Below are 13983 nucleotides of genomic sequence, written 5' to 3' on the forward strand. Positions count from 1 at the left end.
ACAAATTCTCTGTCTAAAACACCTTATTTATAAACACGGAAATATTAGCGTCAGGTCGCAGCTTGTGTAATACAAGGGTGCAATCTCAACAGAGCAGTCCAGAAGTACACCAGCTTAAGATCTGGCCTATAAATTAGGCGTTAATAAATATGGGATAGCAGATATTTGTCTAGGAACCTCAGGTGACTAACAGCTGCTATAAAGTGAAACTGGTTGTTCAAACTCCCCTGAATACATACGTGCGGTGTCCTGCATTAAATTGCAGAGAGATGGACTATTGCTCTACAGGTCCTGGTGGCCAAAATCTAATTCTTTCCATGAAAGAGAATGATCTGCATTATCTCTGATGTTGGTATTCTATATTACTTTCAACACGGTGACAGTTTGGAAAGCGTAATGCAGTTTGGTCTTGCATGACAACAACTTTTGCAGCAGAGTAACATGCATGAAAAATCTAAATCATGCTGGAGATTTGAAAGGAAAATCTATTTGATTAGGACATATAGCCTGGGAAATGCTCTCTCAGTTGTATTTCACATCAATAAAAGCTTCTCTTGATTTGATTTGTCTGTAGCAAAGCTTCACCAGAGAGATTACAGGAAGTCTTGCTGCAGAACTGAGGCTGAGACATTGGTGGTAGATCTATAAAGGTGGATAAGCATTTTCAACCAAAACATTATTGAAAAAACAGTTGGTTCTGCTATTTTTTTTTCCCTCAACCATGACTTCTTTCAGGGAGGGTAACAGTGTTGCATTTAAGGGCATCTAACAACACTGGATGTCACCGCAAAGCAAAACCCTCTTTACACTGAAGTGGAAAAATAAACTAATGACCTGGTTAAAATCTGGGCAGGAAACTAGGTGTCATATCCTGCTCTTCTAAAGTAAAAATGATATGAGCTTTGATGAGTAGACATAGTAAACAGGACCTTGGTTTTATGTCTCATCCAGGTGCCAACACCTCATGCCGTACAGTCAGTCGTCCATCATGGTGTAGTGCAGCCCTTCCTTTGATTCTGCCTCAGGGGAAGGATGGGGTGCTGTGAAACTCCCTGCTCCTCCTTGCAATGCTCCCACCTCCTGGGGGAGCAGACTGGTGGGAGGAAGACTTCCACCCCCTGACAAACACCATTATTTCTTCTAGACAACTTTTTCTTCCTCATCCAATTTGTCTTTCTCTCTTCTTCTGTTTCTGTCCCGCTTTGAGGGTTTGTGATCCCTTTTTCATGGCTAGTCCACCCACCCCATCCCCCACACCCCCTCTTTCCCTCTGATTCTCCAGCCAGGGCTGAGCTTTCATGCAGGCAGAAGACCTGGCAGGTACCAGATGGGTGATGCTGCAACCCTGTAGAGCCATTGTTCAGGGAGGTCCTTGTTTTATGGCTCTTCCATCTGAATCCACACCTAAGGCTCCCTGCCTGAAAGAGCCCGAGCATGGTTACTTTGCATGGGGCTGAAATCGAGGTGTACTTTTCAGTACTGAAGGGATTTGGGAACAATTAACCATCTGTTGTTAAGTCTAATGTCAATTCTGTTGAACTGTTTTGCAGTCTGTTATCATGTGTACTCTGGTTATTATCATAACTGAATGCGTGACTCTGGTTAGTCTTTGAACTCCCAGCTCTTTCTTACCATCTCCCAGTTAAGAGGTAAGTTACCTGCCATATAATCACTCCTAATGTGTCTGAGAGCAAAGTCACACAAACTTGAATTCCTGCTGGAGGTTTGCTTGTTTGGCTTTGGCCTCAAAGGGGCAAGGAGTATTTGTACAGTCAGTCGGGCTTTTCAGCTGGGAGGAAGTAAACACCCTCTGGAAAACAGTTGGGAGCAGATTTTAAGCCTCTTTTCCAGTGCCCAGGCCATGTGGCTGCTCCATATCCGCATCGGTGCAAGGTCAATAAGGCTAGATCCGATAACCACCGTCTGCTGAGCTTTGCACAGAGAAAAAGGCATGCTATAGGTACCATTGCCCACAGCAGGGAGGTGGTTTGAAAGGCTGCTCCTTCCTTTGATCCCCAGCCTATGACCGTGGGTGCCTTGTAGGGCTCCTGCTCCCGTTTGGACTGTGGAAGCTTGGAGCTCAGACTGGCCCAAGAGTGCTGCCTGTGTGCTGCCCAAGGGTGGCTGGGTGGTCCCCTCTCATCCCCAGAGAAGATGGACTGTTGTGGAACAGCGTCCCGGTGGCTGGCAGAGGCTCCTTGTTGCAGCATGATCCTGAGAAATGGGGCAATGGAAAATCTCTGCTCCAGCACCGCTCCTCTCCATGGTGCTGTGTTTCATGAGTCCAACAGGCTCTTCCCATCTCTTGGAGGCAAAACTCCAAGCTGAGAAACGCCCTGTCCTGGTGGTGGTTGGCAGCTTGCTCTGGATCTGTCAGCCAGCCAGTGATCTGATTCCCATGGGAAGGCAGGTAGCATCACCCAACAGGTGTGGTCACACACAAAAGAGGCTAAATACCAGTATAAAAAGCAAGTATGTATTCATCAGTTTTCCAGGGTCCTAAAGAAAGCTGGAATAGAGTGAGTCATTAATGTAGTCGGGACTCTGAACCTCTTGAAAGTTATTTCAAGGATTTCTTCTTGTGCAGTGACAATAAAAACCTTTCAATATGCACAGTGTGGTTTTGTTGCACGGTGCAGTGTGTCTTTCTTTTCTTTGTCATTAGTTTTGAAGTACCTAATTCTACTCTGACATCTGACTGTAAAAAAAAAAACCCATCATCCCAAAAAACACCAAAACCCAAACCAAATATACATCTCACCTGCATCTGAGGAACAATCCCTTCTCACCTGTCAACAAAAAGAAATTGCGATAACCTACAAGGAAGGACTACACTGTTTCTTTTACTGAAATTTAAGAGCAAGCTGAAATTCTCACATAAATTTGAGCAGATTCTTACTTTTGTCACAGGAACCAAAGATCTGAAGGCCGTCAAGGCCAATTAGGTGGTTATTGACTTCAGAGCACTTTGAATTGGCTTTACAAATAGCACCATTAGCGCAAGTGGCCCAAGCACCTCTTCTGTCTGCGTGCCTTCAGCCTTGTCTACATTCCTGTGAAGATGCAGGTTTAGCTTCGCTCTCATTTACTCCTGGGTGAAGGCGAGATCACAATGCGTTTATTTTTAGATGTAGCGTACCTACGTTAATACAAAGTGTACCTTTTGTTTCACACATGCATACAGAAGAGGAAGTTGAGCACCCTGCCAAACACAGAGAAGTTTCTTGCCATTTATCAGCAATGTGGGAGAAGAAATAATCCTTTTTATGTTTTATGGTGTTTGTTTGTCATCTGATTTAGTACTCATCTGTCATGGCTAATTACTTTAAAAGAATTCTAGTTCTAGGTCACAAAATCTATGAATAAAAGATGTTCACGTACACCATCTAGGCCAGGTATCACAACTTGCTTGCAGATATCCACACGACATATTTCTGATTTTAATTACTATGTGAATGGATATGTTGATTACATAAAAAAAATCAATACAATATTAATCAGATAAAGCAGGGCAGCAGGTGGTCAAAGCTATCAACAAGGCATATGTCTGTACAACACAAACATCTCTCTGCAAACAGGAGTGGTGTGCTCATGGTATCACTAGATGAAATGTGTCACCGAAACAGCCCAAGTGACCAAAGAGTCACCATGCAAAGCTGTTTAATTTTTAATCAGGAGTAAGTACATTTTCTATTTAACCCATTTAGGGACTGGTTGGTCCTTCTGAAAACCCACTCCACTGAATGGCAGGTCAGTGGAGTGGGTTTGTTTCTTCCTGAGATGGGCAAGACAGAAGTCATGGAGGGCAACGTACTAAACCAAAACAAAACAGAATTTATGATCCTTCTCATAGCTTTATAATGTGTTTAAAAAGACCCACACCATCTTTTCCTGTTGGGAATATGAGAAATATCAAGAGAATTCTTATACTCTCTTCCAGCCCTTCTGGGGGTGCTTGTTGCTTAATTCCTTGCAAAATCCATCTGTGGTTACAGAAATGAATACCAAATCTGTACCTGGACCAGCCAAATAAGATGCGTAGTTTCTCACTTCACAATCTTTCTTACCTTGTAGTCTTGCCTTGTTAGTTACCATTTGCATTTGGGTGACCAAACATGTTCATCAGTATCTTGCAGCTCAGGAGTGGGCTCTGCTCAGAAGCCAGGCTGCTCAACATAAGGAGGATGTCTTAGTGCCTTCTTGGCACCTGGGTACAGACTGCCATGGCTGCTGAATGTCTGGCCTGGAAGTATCTCGCTGGTAATGTTTTGAGGGTCGGGCCCTTTCCTGTGCTGTGTTTTGCAGAAAAGTGGGGTCTGGCATGGGACAGGCTTTGTTCTTCTGTGAGCTGAGCTCTCCTCCCATTTCCCCTCGCAGTTCCCTTCGCAGGATATGTTTTTACTGCACCCTCGCTCTCTTTGGTTCAAGCAGAGTTATTCATTTCCTGACTGTATGTGACCAGATGCATGGCTGTTGTCAGTGGTGTAAATCCTCAGCCTTCAGATGAGCTAAAAATCAGCCTGTGGTGTTTGATGTGCCGTGTTAATGGGACGTGGCTGTTTTGGGATTCCTGACTTTCACAGAACCAAACACTTCATATGTGCCTTTAGGAAATAACAATAACTCATTAAGACCATGACCCTGTGTTTCTTTTTAAATACAGATGTTATTCAATGTGGAGCTCTAGACTGGTTCTGACAATACATTTTTTGTTCCTTCTCTGTGCAGGGTTGAATAATGTATCTCCCCGAGTCTCCTTTTAGCCAAGCAGCAAAGGTTGCTCTGATGTCAGCTGTGGGGCTGAGATGTAATGTTGATAGCTGTGAAATCCTCTTTGACAGTTACAACCAAAGTGAAAATATCCTTCCAATCCAAAAAGTCTTTCCTCACATATAGGTTTCTAATGTTTTGTAATTGTAACTGCTAAATTCAGGCACTTCAAACAGATACTGGACTTTTGAGAGACACAAATTCTTCCCTGGAACCTTTTAAAATTCAGAATATAAAAGACGTATCCCTGGGACAGTGCAACCAAGAGAGATGACAGAAACAGAGTTACTTACCAAAGGCCAGTGAAATACAAAATAAGGGAGTCTGTGGAGGCAGATAGTCTGTAAGAGCCTCCTGTTCCCACTGGTGTGTGGGGGAACTATGAGCTGTGTTTGTGGGGAAGGGGTGAGAATAGAGGATGAACACCATTCCCAATGGGGGAAGAGCACCATTCCCTCAGAAGACCTTTGATGGAACCATTGTGTTCCCGTTAATGCTCATCCCTGTGATGTATGACAAGAGAAGATACAGAAAGCAGAAGGGAGCAAGCTGATAATAAGGGGAGTTTTCAAAAAATGTTGGAAATAGTTACCATGATTTGCTTTTTGTGGGCTCAGATCTCATTCTGTGTAAGGTTAGTGGCAGAGGTCAGTTGTTGCTAAGATACTAGAGTCACCCAGTTAGGAAGTGGTGGTCCCAGAAACTGAATCCTGGCTATGCGGTGGACAGCCCTGGGAGCTGAGTGAGGAAGGTATCTCAGGCATTGCAGGGACCTGGACAAGAAAAATACAATACATGCCTAACTTTTAAGGAATTACAGTTCACTGAGGTGAAGCTGACTCTTTCTGATAGTCAGTGACTGATATTTCAGTTTACAGCATTTGGGGCCCAAACACATTTTGCCTAGGGAGGCCAAACTCCCTTTGGATTAAACAAGACAAAGGTAAGAGGCTGGTGATTTTACCAACCTTTGGCTCAGAGTGCTGGGACACCTAGGTACTTAACTTCATCTGTGTTAGCACAAAGTTTCAGATATTTTCATCCTGCTTGAGCAATCCCTACAGAATTAGCTTTTCAGGAATGCGAAACCCTATTGGACTGTGTGAAGAAGCCGCATTCAGCTGAAGGCAAAGCCCAGTTACAGTTTCAATTTCTGTAGATTATGCAAGGATATAAATGATAAGTACATCACTCAACTGTACCAGAGGCTGATTCATTAATGTATTGATTCACACACGGTTTATCTTCATGCCTTGTGGAAAAATATCCCCCAAAACCAAACCCCAACCAATTAAAATGGTTGCACTGCACTGTAGAAGTTGAAAGAAGTGGTTGAAGGGGAAGAGTGATTCTCTGCTTGAAGAGTGACAGATGAAGCTATAGTTTGTATATTAACCCTCTTCTAATTTACATCACTTTAAATGCTTCTTAGCTGTGTGTGGCCAAAGTGGAAAAAAATAATTAGCTTGAAATACAGAGGAAATTATCTTTATATTTTATAACTTTAGTGCCATGTGTTTGTTCAATGCCCTTTTTTTCTCACTGCCTCAGAAAGCAAAAATAGAGAAAGACATATTTTCAATTCTATGTGACAACAGAAATAATAGCAACACATTCCCACAGTCTGGCAGTGTGACCAAACACCTTCTGTAAAATTTCCCATTAGAGTTTGTAGATGGACAAGTGGGAAAACCAAAGAAAGAGGGCATTCAAGTTTCCTAAAAGCAAGAAACAAAAGAAAGGAGAAAGAAAATATATCCATCCCTTGCAATCATCAGCCAATTGGGATGCAGGAATGACATAGAATTTTCTTCAGTGTGTGGGCGAGTAAACCATAATTCTGCACTCCCATTGTCTTTGATGATAAAATGTAGCTATAGGAAGGATATTTTTTTGGGTTGCTTTTTTTTTTTTTAATCTTGAGAAGCTTTCAAGAAACAAAATATCACATGAACAGACTGTACCATGCGGGCGGTCTCTTGAACCATGAACTGATTAACTGTAAGCTTGAACGCAAATAAATCCAACTTACATAAAAGCAAACAACGTAATGGATCTGCTTCTGATTCTTGCAGCTTCTGTTTTAATTAGCTAATGCAGACACTGAGAAAACAGCGTGTTGCTTGTTGTTAAGGATGCTTTAGTCATCTGTCTTTTTTGCACTTTTTTGATTGGCTACTGCTAAGGGAAAGGAAAGCTCTGTAGTGGTTGTACAAAAGAAACATAACTCCAACACGGTGCTGTGGAAAGACACGCTTTTATCTAGTTTCATCTTTGCCACCCCCATGTCATTAAGTTTTTTACTTTGGCTGAAAGTTTCAAGCACAGAATTTTTAATATCTACTTTCATGTACACAGTTCTCACTTCACTGGTTGATTCTCAGCCTAACTCTGTGTATTTCAGGGGTATTACACCTGGGATTGTTTCAACCCAGTGTTAAACATTTGTTCAAATTGCACATAAGCAATTCTGCAAAATTTGACTGCTAAAATGGCATCAAAGGCAAGATTTATTTTCAAAGGCAAACCAACGGTAAGTACAGCCAAGTTTAAAATATGAAAATCTCTCCCCTGCCCCCTTCTCTTTTTAAAAAGAAAACCCCAAGACTTGATAACAGCTGGGAAAATGGGGCTGAACTTGGCTGAGAAATGCACAGGGAACTCCAAGCCCTTGCTGCCCTCAGGAGCAAGGCACTCTTGCAAGCACCATCGATGTTTGAAACAGAGGTGTCTCATGCCGGCTGGAGTCGAGTTTTTCTTTTTCCAAAGCCTAGGATAAGCTTTCGAAATGCCAGCTGTCCACCCTGAATGCACGTGCAAATTTTTGATAGCCGGGCAACACAAGGCACCTTTTCATCTAACCTGGCAAACGGTGCATGAGCAGACTGCGTGCCTAGAGTTGGTTCAGTTTTATCACTCTCACAAAGGTCAGAAGTGACACAGTGACAGCCTTTCCTTTCTCAGCATCGTGGCTTCCAGCAGTAGGTGTTGGGTAAACACTCTTGCAAACCAGCACTCCACGTTTTCAGTGATACAATGCGATATATCAACCTCCCGAAAACACCGGATAAGGTCAACTAAGAACATTCCCCTTCCTCAGTTAGCCTTTTCCCTCAATTTACAGAGGAAAATCAATTCAATTCTGTGGTGAGTGGTTTTGCAAATTTCCCATAATGAGGGAAAGAAAATAAAATGCCTGAAGAGCAGAAAATCGAAACGCTAAACCTTTGATCCTGGATTTGAAGCTAATCTATGCAATTAGGAGCGCTTTTTGCCACAGAGGGAAGAGTCACAGGAAGAAAAGATGGCACAAACAGTGCAAAGAGGTTATCTAGGGGAAGACTGAGAAATTGGTGCTTCAATCACCTTCACATTCACACAAATCCTTCCTCCAGTAAACAAAGCACGTGAAAAAAAATGAGAAAGCAAGAACAGCTTCAGAGAAACAGACAAACACTTCTAAACAATTTCCTCCAGGTTATCTCACTGAAGGCAAAATTTAATGCTTTCCCCTCAGGGAGGCTGTGTTCAAAGGAGGGGCTTTCCAATGTGTAGGAGCCATTATAGGGATATGAATATGGCTTCAAGCTGTATATTTTGTTTAGTAACATCTTCCTGGCTTGAGAAGTTGCTTACAGCCTAAGAGACCATTTGATTGCTATTTGTTAATGCATGTTCCCATAGCCAAGAAGAATTCTTCCAGCCTGGCAGACCCAGTGCATGGACTAGATGCTGCCAGAGAAGGAAGGCAATTTAGTGTGCCTTCTTTGGTCGAGTATAAACATCCACATGAAGAGAAACTCATGTATAATAATCCATAGGTATTAGTAACATTTCCTTGTGTTGGCAGGCAGATGTCACAGAAAAAAAATCAAAGGCTTGAAATAATTTTCTTTGAGAAAGTGCAGGGCAGTATTGGAGTCTCTTCTAGTGCTGCCTTACAGCGTGGCTGGGAGGTGAAGTCTCACAACTCTGGTCTTAGACACATGCTGTGGCCTGCATGCCTAAATATGTAAGGGTATTGCAGACCATCGTAAGCTTGAACTCACATGGAAGACATAAACCTCATCTCTCTCCCTTTTTTACTTCCCATAATGATGATACAGGAATCAGTTTTTTTAATATTTGAAGGGGTGCTGCTGATACGTACTGCTGAGGGCTCATCTCAGAGAGGTGGGATTCTTGCTGAGATGATGCCTTTGATTCTCTTTCAGTGAACATTTATGTGAAGCTTTTTTTCCACCCCCAACCAGGAAAGCCAGTCAAGACAGTTTGCAGCTTAAACTGGAGCTAAAAGGTGTCCCAGCCTGTGAGATCCCCAGCAGTGCAGTTGGTGGCTGTAATTCCTTTCTTTAGGGAGGCAGGAATGGGAGAAGGTAGCATTTTTATGGTGCTTTTTGACTTGGCGGTGTGGGGCAGGTGGTTGGACTTTATGATTTTAGTGGTCTTTTCAAACGGGAAAGATTCTATGATTCTGTGACTCTATGACTTCAGAATGTGCAGTGACTGAATTTTCTGAGAGGTTTCTGTCCTCCATACCTACTCAGGTCTTTCAGCAAGTGTAATTTATATCTGGGAACTCATATAAAAAGAAAATATGAATGCTTTATTTAAAAGTACATGCAAATAGGGTGGATTTTTGTGTGTCTCTGTGTCCATTTTCCTTAGCAGAAACTGGCCTACCTCCATTCTCTCCTTCATTTCCTGTTTTTTCCCAGGTAAAAGAGAAAAAAATAAATGTCTTTATCTAACTTGGTCCGTAAAAAGCTCTTATTAGAATCTATGCAAGGAATCAGAATGCAGCCACAATCAAGGGTCCAGTGCTCATGGCGCAACGGTGCTTCGTTTGTTGCTCACTGTCCGGCCACAGACAGCTGGCCTGGCAAGGCTGCAGTTAGGTAAGACCAGTTAGCTCATTCAGAGAATAATGGAATTACTGTGGTGCTCCAAGCATTCCCAGATTTTTGCTGTTAATTCTGAGATGACCTGTTTTATTAGAATATGCATTTTGTGGGGAAGAAAAAAAAAAAAAAGGAAGTTTGACTAACAAATGTCCTTGGGCAAGTCACCTTGACCCCTTTCCAAGTTGCTTTTCTGACCACTCATGCTGACCTGACTGGCCGCTCCTTGCCATTTACACAAAGGATGCAGTAAATGCTTTGACTGAGGTTCATCAGTTGGGGATCACCTTCCTGGAGAATTCTGCTATGTTGTAGCAGCTTTGGAGACCTGTTGCCAGCAGAGCAAACCACAGCTCTGAGCTACTTACTGACCATGCTCAGGGGGCAGGGAGTGGCTTGAAATTTGTCTGTGAGTACTCAGGTGGGGATACCTTTGCCAAAACAGTCTTGTCCAAATTGCCCCCTGTGAGAAAAAAGATGTGCCAGAGGTGGCACAGGGTGAGAAGCTGATACCAGCTTCTCGTGACTCACGTTGGGTAATGAGTAGACAGAGATAACATATTGAGGCTGCTTCTTGGCTGGTAGAGCTTCTTAGTTTACAGCATAATTCAGTCCCTCACATTTCGAATGCCAGCTTAGGTCTGTATTGTACTTGCCTTGCCAGCAAAGGCTCTGTGATCCCCTGTCCGGCACCGTGAAACTAGTGAAAGCTGCAAGTTAAGATTTTATGGAAGTTCTCTGCTACTGGAGAATAGATTTCAGGCACCCAGAGATGAGAATCTGGAAGTGAATCCAAAGTGTTCAAAGCACATTTAGGTATCCATGCAGCATTCAGCTAAAGGACTGGAGTGTGCCTCTGGTGGCATTCATTTGAAACCATGGAGGCTTAAGGTTAGCTGGGTTATTTATACATTCTGTACATTGAAAAATGCAAGAAGAAGATGGCCTTTGAAATTTCCTATTTATTTTTTCTTAACTCTGAGCTTCCTGGCTTTTAAAAGTTCTTTTTAAATAACCAGACCAAACAAAACTAGGCTTTCTGCCATTGTGTTACTTATCTGTGCTGTCTAATGCATTACAGCTTAATGAAATTTGTTACCTACAACATAATCAATCATTGTAGGAAACATAAACTAATGTGGAGGGTTTTGTTTGTACCTTTTTTTTTTTGGTGGGTTTTCTCAATGTACTTTTTACTTGTTTTCTCCTATAATTTGTTTATTTGAAATTTCAGTTTAAACTCTACAGAAAATCAAAACTTCATTTTCCGTTTGCAAAAAGACACGATGAACTTTTCTTGACTTAGCTGTCAGGCCCATTGTATTGCTTCTCAGTGAGGCAGTCTGGAAGCTAGAGAACCCATTTGGTGTCAGCTCCAACAAACTGCAGAAGGGTCCTCAGCTTTCTGAAATGCAGTCAGTTTGAGCCATGGAATTGACTGAGCCAGGCACAGATTTATGAGAGGTGTGGGCATATCTTGGCTAGAGCTGGAGAGGTTGTACAACTTAGGCTTTCTGCAGTTGGCTTAGATTGGTGGCATTGTCTGAAATAAGAAAGAAATCATGTTTTCATTACAAGCTGTGGTCCTTGCATTGCTCTGAGGCAAGTAATGCAGCCTGGGAAGAGCATATATTATCTTTTCTGCACCTACAGATATTATTTTCTTCATTAGTTCTGAAGTTTCATAACAGGGGAATCAGTGACATCAAAACCAAGGTTTAAGAACTGCTTCTTTTCACCCTTTTCCCTCTGCTTGTGTTTATTTAGCCGATAGCCAACGAATAGCAGGCAGCAACAGAGCATGGACAAAACAATTAGCAGGGAAAACAAAGCCTGCCATCGGTTTCCAGTGCCTCTGGTACAAAAACCTGTCAGTGCAGTGTCTAGCTGGCTATCAATTGCAATGCTAAATAATAGCAGAAGGATATATATTATACATTGTTAAAGCATGCTGACTAGAAGGTAACGTTTTCATCTTTGGAGAAAGCCACCATTAAAAAAAAGGGACCTTGTTAGTGAAGGGGGCAGGCCGTAACCCCATTTCACATGTGACTACTTGGCATGCACTGGAAAGGCATCCCACAAGGATGTACTGTAGCTAGGGGTTAATCTCAATGAGAAAAAAAAGAGAAACTTATCTCCGGACAGTCTGAAGAGACTTTTAATTTGGGTTCTCTGAATCTTGCACTGAGAATGGCAGGCCCTCCACTGGCAAAGGAGTGAGCCCAGCAACTCTGTGCCAGCAGTTGGCCTTTGGGGAGGCTTCTCTTAGCCTGTATTTCTGAGCTTATGCTCATTCAGTGCACTACTTGGTGTCTATGGTAAAGTCTGTATAGTTGGCTATGCGTTTCAGCAGCGATTGTATTTAAGGTATGTAAATAACATTGTGAGAACAATGAACCAACAACACTTCCTAGAAATACAGTGCAGAACATGATTCTGGCATAACCCTTTATTTTTAAGTTTTCAGAGTGAGATTTTTTTTCCTTTTCTATTTTAAAAGAGCTTCCAAACAGTAACTCATGCCAGGAAAAACAGAGCCATTCTCTCAATGACAACAATGCTCATTGTGTTTTCTCTAGCAGATGCCAGGATTTTATCACCAGGCCAGACATTAACCCCCTTGGTATCATTCAGAAAGGAAGCATCCGTGCACTCCACTGACTTCTATTCCCTATGGTGCTTCATTATGCCTCCTACATTTAAAGCTTCATGCGTACTTCCTTGCCCCATACCTCAAGAAGATCTGCAGAGCTGACCTTATTTTTTTTTCCTCTCTTTTTGAAAGGGAGAATTTGTGCTTTCTGGTTTCCCATCAAACATTCATAAGAAAAAAAAAAAACAGAAATATAACTTTGTGGGGTTTTTGTTGTTTTGTGGTTTGGTTTGTTTTTTGGTTTTTTTTTTCCTCCTAAACAAAGGGAAATATTTTGGATAACCAAGCTTTAAAAAGCTTTCTGTTTCCTGGACAAATATCACTAGAACTTGTCCACAAAGGACACATTTTTTCCACAGAACTATCTATTCAAATGATACCTCTTCCAGTCAACAGATTTCAACATGTGGAAATCTGAGACCAGCAATTACATGTTTATGGGATGGAAAGGCTCCTTGGAAGTGCTCCCGATATCCCTTCTGTGTTTAAGATACTGCAGTCACACGGTCTCATGCAGATGTGCAAGGAAAGTCTGCTGATAATTCCCTGAGCACCACAGCAAAGGAGAGAAGCTGATCCTTTAGCTGCCAACTGGTTTCAGTGAGAGGGATGTGCTTCACTGCCTGCCTGTTTCCTCATATACTTCGCAGTAACACTCACATCTATAGGCCCAATTGTGAAAATACTGCGATGACCAGCCACTCCTGCTCCTCTGAACAGGTTTATCTGATATGCAAATGTTTCAGTCATCGCTGCTAATGCAGGAAATTCTGCAAGGCTACGGTCTGGTGTAGTTACAATGGACAAACTATTGTCATTAATTATTACTGCTATGTTCTCATACAGTGCTTTCCTTTAGGTTGCAGAGATGTGTTAGGCTTATCTGGGTTACTGGTGTTTTTGAAGGGAAAGATTGAACAGTATGACTTTTGAAAAGAACTATTTGTTTAATACACAAACTTTTTCTCCTGAGGAGTGAAGAGGTAAAAATGGGTGCCATAGAGGCTTATAAAATGACTCATGCTGTAGAGGCAGTCGAGGACAGCTAAAATCTCCTCCTCACACAACCTGTGAATAAAAAGAAAAGGACACGCAAGAGAAAATTAGATAAAACCGAAACATGTTCATTTAGATCCACAAATACAAGATGAAGTTAGCCCTGGGAACTCAGAGTCAGAGGGTATTGCTGAAAGAAAGCAATCAGTAGGATTCAGAAAGGAAAGCTCAGGAATAAAAATATCATTTGTAGTCGCACTGGGTAGGATAACAATTATCTGTCCTCATACTTCAATATATGAGCTGATTACCAGCTGGGGAAAGTTTTAAATTTCCCCTCGAGCAGTAGTATTACACAATTGTCAAGTACACTATAGGGAATTTAATGTTTTCCTCTGGAACATCTGCCATAGAGCATTGCCTGAGAAAGGATATGGAACCAGGCAGATCACCAGGCTATTCCGGTGTTAATAAGTCTCAAAATAATTTTAGCAGGATTACGTGTACTACCATTTTGCAAACACTTGGGATGAGAAAGACCAGAGGTGGATGTGTATGTGCACAATGGTCTGGATGTTTAAAAGGGCTCAAGAGGTTACCTTGAAGGACTATATTTGATTTGATTTTTATTTTCCTTTTTTAAAAGAAATAATTAGAAGA

This window comes from Gallinula chloropus (assembly GCF_964237585.1).
Source record: "Gallinula chloropus genome assembly, chromosome: 1".
In the NCBI taxonomy this organism is placed as follows: domain Eukaryota; kingdom Metazoa; phylum Chordata; class Aves; order Gruiformes; family Rallidae; genus Gallinula; species Gallinula chloropus.